The sequence below is a fragment of the Triticum dicoccoides genome, chromosome 3B, assembly GCF_002162155.2.
Source record: "Triticum dicoccoides isolate Atlit2015 ecotype Zavitan chromosome 3B, WEW_v2.0, whole genome shotgun sequence".
Taxonomy (NCBI): domain Eukaryota; kingdom Viridiplantae; phylum Streptophyta; class Magnoliopsida; order Poales; family Poaceae; genus Triticum; species Triticum dicoccoides.
Window position 1 is genome coordinate 784,858,437 of NC_041385.1, and position 12,102 is coordinate 784,870,538.

The 12,102-nt window shown below is 44.8% G+C and overlaps 1 pseudogene; it reads right to left on the minus strand.

The window, feature by feature from the left end:
* Positions 1-10,376: 10,376 nt before the first annotated feature.
* Positions 10,377-11,869, minus strand: LOC119282231 (annotated as a pseudogene).
* Positions 11,870-12,102: the final 233 nt, after the last annotated feature.

Below are 12,102 nucleotides of genomic sequence, written 5' to 3' on the forward strand. Positions count from 1 at the left end.
TTTGCCCATTGTCTTTTTCTTTTGATTTCTCACCACATATGCGAATGTGAGCTTTCAATTAAATTAATGGATTGGATCTATTTTGTTCTAGAGTTAAATGGATGGCTCAAAAGCATCTTCCAAATTGTAAATATGTAATAAATAAATATATCAATACTTTCATTTGGCCAATCATTCTTATCATTTTGATTGATTAAGATACATCAATATTCCACTCTATCATTGATTAGCACAAAGTAACAAAAAATGGCATATATCGAGCTTGTATGAGCTTATCAGAGCTTGCATCTTGTAATCATCTTTCAGCTACACAAGTCAAGGTTCTATTCCATCGATCAAGATATATATATATATAGACTTCCTATCAGCTTTTGAAGCCCTAGTAGACAGAAAATAGAATGCGAGCTAGCCACGTCAAGCATTTGAAAACCTTGGATGGATGGGGACTGAAGATTGCCAATAGAGCATCCAAAAAAATCTCACAGATTAATCTCTTCAATATTTATTACCTACGTGATGTAGTCAACAAGCACTAATTAAGGAGCTAATGATTTTAGGCCTCCACTCAGACTTTGCTAACCAATAGCTCTTTCCAAACCAATAGCAGAGCTGATGGCACACTCTCAAAGCTTCTTATAATCAATGGATGGCTACTGCATGCAGAGGCGCGTAAGCGCTCAAGTAAGTCAATTTGATTACATCGGCGGAGTCGTCGTTTACTTTGATTCCAGCTCTTGCTTGGCATCGGGCGGGCAATGGCGACAACTTGTTAACCCGGCCCAAGGGGGTCGGTCGACCGATCAAGCAAGTTGCATGCTCATGGTAAAATCAACGCTTATCCAAGCCCACTTGATCATCCATCGTCCAGCCAATCAGTTCTTTATGCATGCATGGTTACTTGACTATAGGATAATCACAACTAGTAGCTATGCTTATGGGTGGTTCTTTGCAATTTTTGCCATGTGTGACATGAACGTGAAAAGCATAATAAGTAGATGATCCATGGTGCTGGCAAAAACATGGTTTGCAATTTTCCTGTCTGCTATGGCGGCCGCCGATATACATGCCGAAGTCAATTACGAGAACTTCAAGGCCGCCCCTGTACCCCTGTACCGTCAACTACTGGAGCTAGCTGTATTCATCACTGGATGCTTGCATGTGTGTGTTGAGTCCAACAGATGCCAATGGAAGAAAGCATCCAAAGAAAATATCGCACACAATAATATCTCTAGTCTTCATCACCTGCATGTTGTGTATCCGAGTCTTGAAGCACCAATTAATGCGCTAAATATTTAGGGTTAATTATCCTTTTGCCCTCAGTGGTGTATCTGTGCTCAGTTTTGCCCTCAGATGCAAATTGTGCTCAGTTTTACCCCTAGTCCATGCACAACTACTATGACGAGGCCAAACGGCCATATTTGAGTCCATTCCGTCCGCCAGCGTTAGTGGTTGTGGGTCTAGAGCTTACACGTGGGACCGCGTGGACGTGGGTCCGGAGCTGACATGTAGGCTCGGGCAACCAAATCCCCAAATCATTTGTAGCTCACCCTGCCCATCCGCTTCCCCGCCGGCCGGCTGCCCTGCGCCGCCGCCGCCACTTGCGCCGCGGCCAGCACCTGCCCCGCCACCAGTTGCACGCCTACTCCACCGCTACCTTCATGCGCCTATGCTCCACGGCTACCTGCGACGCCCGCCACCTTCCTGCGACGCCACGGGTGGGGCGCCCGCCACCTGCTCGACCCGCGGCGCGGCCTCCTTCCGTGCACCCGGCCGGAGCGCTCAAAGGTGGGGGGCTGCTGGAGCTATTTGAACTAGGAGGAAGAACCCTAGGGAGAAATGGAGAGCAGCGGCGACCCTGGAGTATTTGGCGAGGCAGGCATCGGGCCGGAGATCCGCCGCGTCCACGACTGGGTTCTCGAGGGGTAAGTCTCGCCCCCTGTTTAGATTGAGCTTAGTTGTGCATTTGAACACTCGATTCGAGTAGGTTTGCCCAATTAGTGTGCAGGTTGCGTCTCTGTTTTTCGCCGGTTAGGATGGAGTTGCAGTTTGCTTTCTTGATGCACATTAGAAGGGACCGGTACATGTTCGATGCAAAGGATAAGAAGAAATACCAAGGAGGTTTTGATTATCGGTTGCCAATGGCTAGTAATTGGAGTTTCAGACAATTTGTGGAGGTAATTTGTAGCCAATATCCTTGGGGTTTGCTTGATGAAGTGGTATACAAATACTATGATGGGGAAAAGAAATGGGTGACAGTTAGTAATGATGAAGAGCTAGCTACCATGTTTGTTAGGCATAAAGAGAAAGATAAATTTTCATGTGAGGCTGCAAGTTGATGTGCTTGAGCAGGCATTTGGACCTAGGATGACGGGTGCAACATCTCGGGGAGAACCAAGTCGTCGTAATGGCATCTCTAGCCAGAACAGTTCAGTTGGTGCACGACGACGTGGTGGCTCGACAAGTGTGGGCAACAGCAGTAGGGTCCCCCTTGAAGTGGAGCCTGATGACTACAATTCTGGGGTTGATGAAGAGAAGCTATATTCTGATGTTATTCGGAATTTACGACGGGCACCTCGGGCTGATAACCAAGATGAGGCTCACAATGTAGTCCGTGTGGATGATGACGGGGTGGGTGAGGACGAAGACCTTGCAGCTGTTGAATGGGACCCTTTGAACCCTCATATGGAAGAAGGTACAGTTTTTGCATCCATGAATGAGTGTAGAAATGCACTTGTGACATACTGCATCAAGGTAGAATGTACTTTCAAAGTTGACAAGAGCGCTCAAGTACATTACAAAGTGCACTGTCCGACTGAGGGTTGTCCATGGAGGCTGCTCGCATCTAAAATGCGAAATAGCACTAATGTTCAGGTCAAAGTGAACCCTTTTAAGCACACATGCCAGGAATCAACCCTTAGGAAGGATACAATCAGTAGAGCCAAGTCAAGATGGGTGGAAGAAGAGGTAAAGAAGTGGGTAAAAGAAAACCAGCAAGTGGGTCCAAAGGAATTGCAGAAGAACATCAAAGATAAGTTCAAGATAGATTTACCATACATGAGGTCAACATGCTATGGATTCTATTTATGGTAACTGGTAGGAAAGTTTTCAATTGGTGTATTCATTCAAAGGTGAAGTGGAGAGGACAAGCCCAGGTAGTATTGTAGATATTGATCACCACACCGTGGAGTACACATTCAGGGGAGTGACAAAGACCAAGGAATGCTTTAGGAGGGTTTTTGTCTGCTTTGAGGCTTGTCGCCGGGGTTTTTTGGCAGGTTGCCGGCCTTATTTGGCTATTGATGCCACTTTTCTCATAGGGAGGTTTAAAAGACAGTTAGTAGCAGCTTGTGCAGTTGATGCACACAGTTTTGTATTTCCAGTTGCCTACGGTGTGCTGGAGACAGAGTCTGAGGAGAGCTGGACTTGGTTTTTGCATAATCTGCGCCGGGCTATTGCACATCCCAATGGATTGGTCATTCATACAGATGCCTGCAAAGGTTTAGAAGTGACCGTGGACAATGTGTTCCCTGGTGTAGAGCATAGGGAATGCATGCGTCACCTTGCTACAAATTTCATGAAGAAATTCAAAGGAAAGGTGTATACCGACAATTTATGGCCAACGTCTTTGACTTGCAGTGTGAAGAAGCACAACTACCACTTGAGGCAGTTATACATGAATCCCAAAGTGAAAGAATACTTGGAAACACACCACTCCAAGTTATGGGCCAGAAGCCAATTCAGTGAACTGAGCAAAGTTGACTATGTGCACAATAATCTAGCAGAGTCTTTCAACTCAACCATCCGGAAACTAAAGGGTCATTATGTGTTGGATTTGCTGGACAGGATAAGGATAGAATACATGAAGAAATTTCATTGTCGTGCAGGAACAGCCGAGGCAAAATTCATGGGCCACATTATCATCCCTGCCGTGATGAATGAACTAAAGCAGAAAACAACAGGCTTGGAAATGAACATGACTCTTTGCTCGGGTACCACAGCAGAGATATTTGGATAAAGAGAAGAGGGAATGGAGATATCCGGTGGATTTAGAAGCTAGAACTTGCAGTTGTAGGCAATGGAAGATAACTGGGTTGCCATGCATTCATGCCTTGTTTTCATCACTTCTCTCCCAGGTCGAGCAGGGAACATACAGCAGTATGTGCATGATTACTACTCTGTTGCAAGGTTCAAAGCCACATATGCTTATGCCTTGCTTGCTATGGAGGGAAAACAACAATGGGACATGGTGGACCCTGGATTCAAGCTTTGCGCTCCAGTTCTGAAGAGAGCAGTAGGTAGACCAAGGAAGAGTCGAATCAGACCTCGCAGCGAAGAAGCTGGACTTGGAGCGAGGAAGCGTAAGTGCACAAGGTGTGGTGGGTCTGGTCATTTTGGTAAGTATTGTGATAACACAGTAGATCCAGCGTTCGGAGAGAGTTTCGATGAAGGCTTCGATGAAAATGTTGGTCAGCAGCCGGTTGCCTCAATAGATGATGAAAATGATGGTCAACAGCCGGTTGCATCAGATGAGGTTTTTGACGATGTTCGAAATGATGATGGTCAACAGCCGCATGATTTTGACGATGATCCAAAATATCCTCCAAATAATGATTCAAGTGAGGCTCCAAATGATGTTCATGGTGATCCAAGTGAGACTCCAAATGATGATCCAAGTGAGGCTCCAAATGGTGACCAACCTTCTATTGTTGTGAGTTCTGCTAGGTATGTAAATCTTGCAAGGGTCAAATACTACTGTACATTTATCACTTGACATGATCTCATTACCCTTTATGTTTTGCACAACTCTATGATAGGTTTGAAGAAGACGCACAAGGTACCGACAACCAAGAGGAGAAGAGAAGAAGCAATGAGCACAAGGTGCACGAGGAGCAAAGTGATGGCAAGAAGCTCAAGGAACAGACAGAAGCCCGAACGCTATATATGAATAATTATGAAACATTATGAATAATGTTGTATTTCTGTTGGATGATGTTGGACCTATGTTTGAACTATGTTTGACATGATGTAATCTGTTGGATAATGTTTGAATGAGCACATGGTTTTTCCTTTTTTTGATTTTTTTGAATTTTGTTTTGCTCATTTGAATTCTGGTCAAACCTAACTTTGACCAAGATTTAAACAAGTCTAAAACATCAAAATGAAGAACTAAGCTTGGATCCTTCTTAGTCAATCCAAAATGAAGCTGTGGTGAGGTTTTTGAAATTTTCATGAAAAATATGCTAAAATGAGGGGTCCAAAGGTAGGGTAAACGGCCTCATTTCTAAGCAAGGTTTTTTTTGACCTTGTCTAAATCAGCCAAATAACTTTCCTAAATATATATTCTCTATATTCTATATATACGGGCTATGTGCGCTGGTTTTTCCATTTTTTGATTTTTTTTTAAATTTGTTTTGCTCATTTGAATTCTGGTCAAACTTAACTTTGACCAAGATTTAAACAACTTTGACCAAGATTTAAACAAGTGTAAAACATCAAAATGAAAAACTAAGCCTGAATCCTTCTTAGTCACTCTAAAATGAAGCTGTGGTGAGTTTTTTGAAATTTTCATGTTTATTTCCCAAAACACTTCTCTTCACTTCATACAAGAGAGTGTGAGATACTCGAGATATCACACAATACACATGAACTTATCATTTAAATGTATGTAAACCTTGTTTATCAACTTATATCATTAGTATATGACATAAGAAGACTATGTGCGCAGGTTTTTTATTTTTCTGATTTTTATTTAATTTATTATGCTCATTTGAAATCTGGTCAAACATAGTTTTGAATGCTCCAAACCCCTTCCAAACCCCGCTAACCCTAGCGCTGAACCAGGACCATTCATCTAACCATAGCGCTGAACAAGGGTCGTCAATCTGACCCTTCTAGAAGGAATCTGCGGGGAGGAGGAGGCGATCCGCGAGATGCAATCTGATTGGCTGGGAGATTCTTTTTTTAAACAAATATCGGGCGCGCTGGATGGACCGTTGGGCCGTCTCCTTGTCTGGGCCTAACCGCAGTAAATAGCCCGTCTCAGCCTTTCCAGGCCTTGCATGCACGGGAGGCGGCGACGTGGGTTTGCATGCGCGGGAGGCTGCGACGTGCATGCATGCGAGTGAGGCGAGCGAGGCGCGCTAGGCTAGCGAGGCCAGCTAGGTGGTTCAGGGCAGCGAGTCAGATGCACCATCCGGTCAAAGAGCTATGCAATGATTCAAATGCACGCACGCGCCCCATGCATCGTTTTTGTGCAAAAATTTAAGAGTGCAAAACGTAACGGATACACACACGCGTACGGATACACACACGCGTTCGGATTCACACACGCACCGTTCTCATCCTTTCTCTCTTCCTCTCCCACTCACAGGCCTATAAATGGGGTGCCTATCTTCCTCTCCCACCCATAAGCCAGATCCGATCCATTCTCTCCAACTTCAAACACCCAATCGACCGAGCCTTCCCCAAGCGAGACCATGCAGTTCAACGGGCCAACCTTCAGCCGTCCGCCCGTCGTGCCGGAGCTGCGCTACCCACCGGGCGTGCTCGTGGAGAGGGAGCTCCGTGTGTGGGCTATTTCAAGGTTGAGGGGTTCCGTCGAACTCACCCGCGCCTTCCACAGAGCCGGCTATGCCCACCTCCCACGGGGCTCGCCGAGGATGTTCACCCTAAACGAGGTTCGTGATCGCGGCGGCATCCTCCTACTGCTCACGGTCACCTTCACCAACCCGTTTGACGCGCGCGAGCTCCTCGGCCAAGTCTTTTGGTGCGGCTGCGAGGCCATCTTCTTCACCGTCTACAACATCTACACCAACTACGAGAGCATCTTCCCCACTCCATCTGGGATGCACTCCCTTCCCTATGATGAGGAGGAGGAGGTGTGAAGATGAAGACCGTGTTGAAGGGGCACACGCGGCCAAAGTGGAAGGAGGAGGTCAAGATGAAGATTGTTTCGTTTTTTATTTATTGCTTTTCTATGTCGTGTCGTGTCGTGTCATGTTTCGTCATGTGTCCGTGAACTATCCATGAACTTATTATTGTAAGGGTTGCATCTTATCTAAGTTATTTATTAGGGTTTATTATGTGTGTTAAAAAATGTTCGTGCCCAAACATATAATTTCTTCCCTAAACCAAGTCATGAAGTTCGAGAACTTGTGGTTTTCATTAATGAAAATCAGGAGGGGTGAGAAGCCCTTCGTTTAATTCAAAAAAAATAAGTCATGAACTAACATGCAAATTTATTCCATTTAAATCCTAAACCAAGTGCCACTCTAACCCTAAACCAAGTGCCACTCTAACCAAAACCACGTGGCATTGCAAACATATGTTTTCAACCTTCCAACCCTCCAAAATTTTAGTGCAGAACAAAGGAAAACCACTCTCACGCGTGTGCAAACATTCACGGTCTCACTTTTTTTTGACAAATTTCACAGTCTCACTATGTATACCTTCCTTCCCTACCCATGTCAAACTCTTGCCATCTGTCCTAGCGGTTACCAGCGTAGCCCTAAACACCACAAACCCACGCGGTCCTGGGTTCGAGTCCCCAACCGCACCAATTTTTCGTGCATTTTTCACCCTTCATTTGTTAGACAAATTAGTTTTTACTCAATGTAATGTCCTTAAAAAATGTTCATTTATTTTGGCACTAGGTGTAAACCTCTACCAAAGCTGAGGCACATTTTCCATGACATTTTGGTCTTTGATTTAAATCACGGTGTATTTGAATTGGATTACTTAAATTGCTATTAAATATTTAACAACTCCAAAAAAATTCTAACCTTAATTTTTTGGCTCTGGAATAATTCATTAGCTGCATTTCATTGATCAAATGTTTCTGAATTCCTCATTTCTTCTCCTTTTTTCAACATATTTAAATGTTGGTCACTTCTTCTCTTTTTTCTCAACATTTAAACAACTTTGACCAACATTTAAACTAGGTGAATTTCTCATACAATTTCAAGATTACAAATTCCTCCATAATTCATGCCTTTCCATACATTTTCAACATTACAACCAGTGCGATTACCATACCTACAAATGCCCAAAAGTATTTGCAAATGGGTATTGGTAGTGCTTGATCTTCAAGCTTCCTAACCTTCTTATTCAACATCCTAAGCTCAACAGCTAGCTCTCTGTCAGTGCGTGCTTCGCCCTCCATCTCTTCTTTCGGAGCTCGTGCTGTGGCCACTGCGGTTCGGGGCAGCATGCACAACCATTCTTCATGCTCTTCTTGCAGTTCATTTATCAGAGTCTTGGCCAGAGCATCGACCCAAAGAAAGAAGCATGTCACCTGCGTGAACACGGAACAGATCAACCCATTGCTCAAAGATCCCGACCACAAAAATGATGCAATTGCCCCGATTCTTACCCATTCTCGCTGCACACGTAGAACGGACGATTCTGGTTCCTCGGTGTGTGAGAAACCCTCCGATCAACGCTCGCCCGGCACCGCGGACAGACGAAGACAGGCATCTCCACACGCGCCCGGCTCTGCATCCGCGAGGTGGCGCGGGAGCTTGCGGAAGACATGGAGGTCGGAGCTGAACGGGATCTCAACGCCGCCGCGCCCTCCACAGCTAGCTTCCCACCGCCGCGCCCTCCACGGCTAGCTTCCCACCGCCGTGCTCTCGCTCTCTCGCCGTGGTCAGCGTCATGCTCTCTATTGCCGTGGTCACCGCCGCTGTCGCCCGCTTATATAGCACACCCGCAATGGCTCTATGCTCAACGGCTCTATGCTCAACGGCTCTCTGCTGGGTCCGCAAGCCACGCGTGCAACGGTCTGAATAAAATTGGTCGTCTCTGCCGCCTGGTCCCACCTGTAAGGGCCGAGTCAAAACGTTGACCTAACGGAGACACCAGAGTTCACAGAACGAGTCGGTGCGCACGGACTAGGGGCAAAACTGAGCACAATTTGCATCTGATGGCAAAACTGAGCAGATGGACACCACTGAGGGCAAAAGGATAATTAACCCAAATATTTAAGCATTCACTTGACATTGTCAACAAGTCCAACGCCACCAATATGGTCGCAAGAATTATAAATACGCATACAATCTGTCACTTAGAACCCATCATCTTGCAGGAGTACACTGCGATAGAAGGCACACACACAATAGAAGGCACACACACAATGGTAGGCACAATGGTAGGCACTTACATTTGCCGCATAAGCCAAAAAGAAAAGTGTTCAAGTTGTATTAAAAAAATTGTTCAACAAGAAAAGTTTTCAAGTTGAACTAACATTTCTCTTTAAAATTTTCAAATTGTTCATGCTTTTAGAAAATATTGTTCAAAATTTTAAAAAAATGTTAATGCTTTTTGGAACAATGATGTTTTCAAAATGTGAGTTGTTTACAAAATTGTTGGATTTTCAAACATTATTTGATTTTTAAAATTTTATTCAGAATTTCCAACAAATGTTCGAAAAAATTGAAAATGTGTCCGGATTCTACGTTGGTGTTAGCTATGTCCGGGATTTCTAGGCTAGAGGGAGTCCACTTTTGTAAGGCTGGTTGCTATTCCCTACGCCTGACTTAATAGCCAGTTTGTTAATCGATGAAAATTAATTTCAAGCAGTTAAGAGAAAGTTGCGGTCTGATTGGGAGATGGCCCATGCGCCATGCAGCCAATATATGCGTGTGGTGCAGCAATGCATGTGGGAGCGTTGATGGATGCAAGGACGTTTGGCAATTAATTTACGGTTGTTAAAACCATTTAATCCTGCTCACTAATTGGGCAGATTCAAAACAAAAAATCGGCCCTGATGTGCCTTTGTTTTGGCAATACTGTGGAGTCTGTTGTAGGCACAATAAATCCGGACAACGTAATTCTTAAGTTTGAACGCTTCAAATGTTTCAGACACTAATCATCCCAGCCGGTGACCCACTCACCCTCACGTGCAAGAGGTACATGGTTCGATTCCTAGAATGTGCATGTACTTACTTTGTGAATTTTTACCTCCCATAAACGGCCGCACTCTCTACATCGGTCACTAATGGGCCGGCCCAGTAGGCGTACGGTGTATACACTTCGGTGGATGGTTGACGTATTTAAAAAAATCAACCACTCAAAAAAGTTAAGAAAAGATTATCCTACCCTTTCTTATGAAGGTCCTCCATTGATGTGTTTAGGAGGGTTGTACCGAAGCGAGCCACGGGCCTGAGTTATGGTCAAATGTGTAAAGAACACTTAAAGAGTGAAGACAATGAAAAAATGAGCTGGGGCGATAACTGAGAGCTAGAATAAGGCTGTAGCGTGAACATGTACTTGGATAAATGAGTCACGCATTTTTACAATATATAAAACAGTCTATTCGAATGACAGAATAATACAGACGTATAGAATTTATAAACATACTAGAAGAGAAGCAATCACATAGTATGACACAAGAGAACCCACTCCAATATGTAAATCGATTAATGAAGTGTGAACATGTTGTTGCCTTGTAAACCAGCCACCAACTCACCATCCTGAGTAACAAGACCAAAGGAAACTGTTGACATCATTGCCTTGAAGAAATCAACGGCTCAGTCTCATTCAAATATGGCGTACCTTTGGGAAACCAAGCAGTCACACCGCCGGCCATGATCATCAATCCATCATTCTATCATGCCTTGGCGATCGACAGAGTCAGCATAGCTAATCCAGCATGCTCTTCCTGCAGCAAGCTTCCGTCCAGGCTCCAGCGCCGCTCCGCGATCCTCACGAATTCGTCCATCACATCCCCAAAATGTTGCACAACTATCTGTTCGCACACGGCTCTTATCTGGTTGGCGATCCAGCTTGGGGTGACGAGTGCACTGTCTAGGTCGCTTAAAAAGTCATCAGAATGCCCGGGACTAATGGAAAGGGCGATTCCAGAATGCCTCGTCATCAGAAAGGGCGTGACGCCATCAGAATGCACTCGTCATTCTAATGAAAACAACCATCTGGCCTCCTGGGACTAATTCTTTGGCTCTCAGTTCCAGGAAATGTCTGAAATCCTTCCTGAACTGCTGTGCATAGGCTTCAAGGACCATAGGGAGCTTTTCACGCCTAGCATGCACATTGATGTAGTAAGCCGGGATCTGGTTCCTTGTTAGAACTTCAGGAGCCTGTGAAGATAAAGGTTTTGATTAGAAAATTGGCAAGTTAATGCAATGGATCGATCCATCAAGCATTGTCACACTCATACCTTGGAGAACCAGTGCAGGCTACTGGACGAGCACACAAGATGCACGGAGCTACTAGTGAAGAGCCTCTCATAAAAGGATCCTGGTGCGACACCCGTCACGACCACAGGGTCGTTGATTCGACGGAGTGTGACGAGGCTCTTCACCACCGTGTTGAAGTCGTTGTCAGGCAGGTCGTTGAGGAACACACACAGTTCCGGTGGTGCCTGCTGGAACTGAAGACAGTAAACATGAATCGCCTCGACAGCGACCGACACCAGTGCCAGCGCGTTTGGGCCAGAGGAACAGCCCAAGTCCGCGATCACCATCTTGTCAGGTAACAAGGTGCTGCTGCTGAAGTCTATGATGGCTCTTTCTATCAGCAGCTTCATCCTGTTCTGCTGAGCGTTCTGCAGTCAATTTGAACTGTCTTCAGAAAATCTAGTAGTCTTCAGCTAAATAGCATGCTTTTTAGCTTCCTCATTTTTTCTTTTGAATTTCAGATATATAGTCATATTATGAATTCCCTGGAGGACAGTTTTGAGAAGCCAAGTGTCAAAGAATAGGATACCTGAATACCGGAGTTGCGAGCGTAACTTCTTTCCCCTTGTCCTTGGTTCATATGAACCATCTGTTTGGAGGCCATGGCTTTGGTTAGAGTGAGGCAAATCTCCAGAAAACCTGATAGAAGCAGATTAGGAGGCCACTGCTAATGATGTACTTGAACCTCAGTTCTTATTTTCCTCCGCTAACTGGGGATGGCTGCTTATCAATAGCCACTGATTCAAAGCTTAAGTCAAAGTCAACTACAGATAAGGATATGACAATAGTTTAACAACCCGTCACTGGTAGTGGTTGTATTAGATCAGAAGACTTGTTATTTTAATTTGATTACATTGAGTTGGCTATTCAACATGGAATTCAAGGTCAAAGAAAACATTTCAGACAT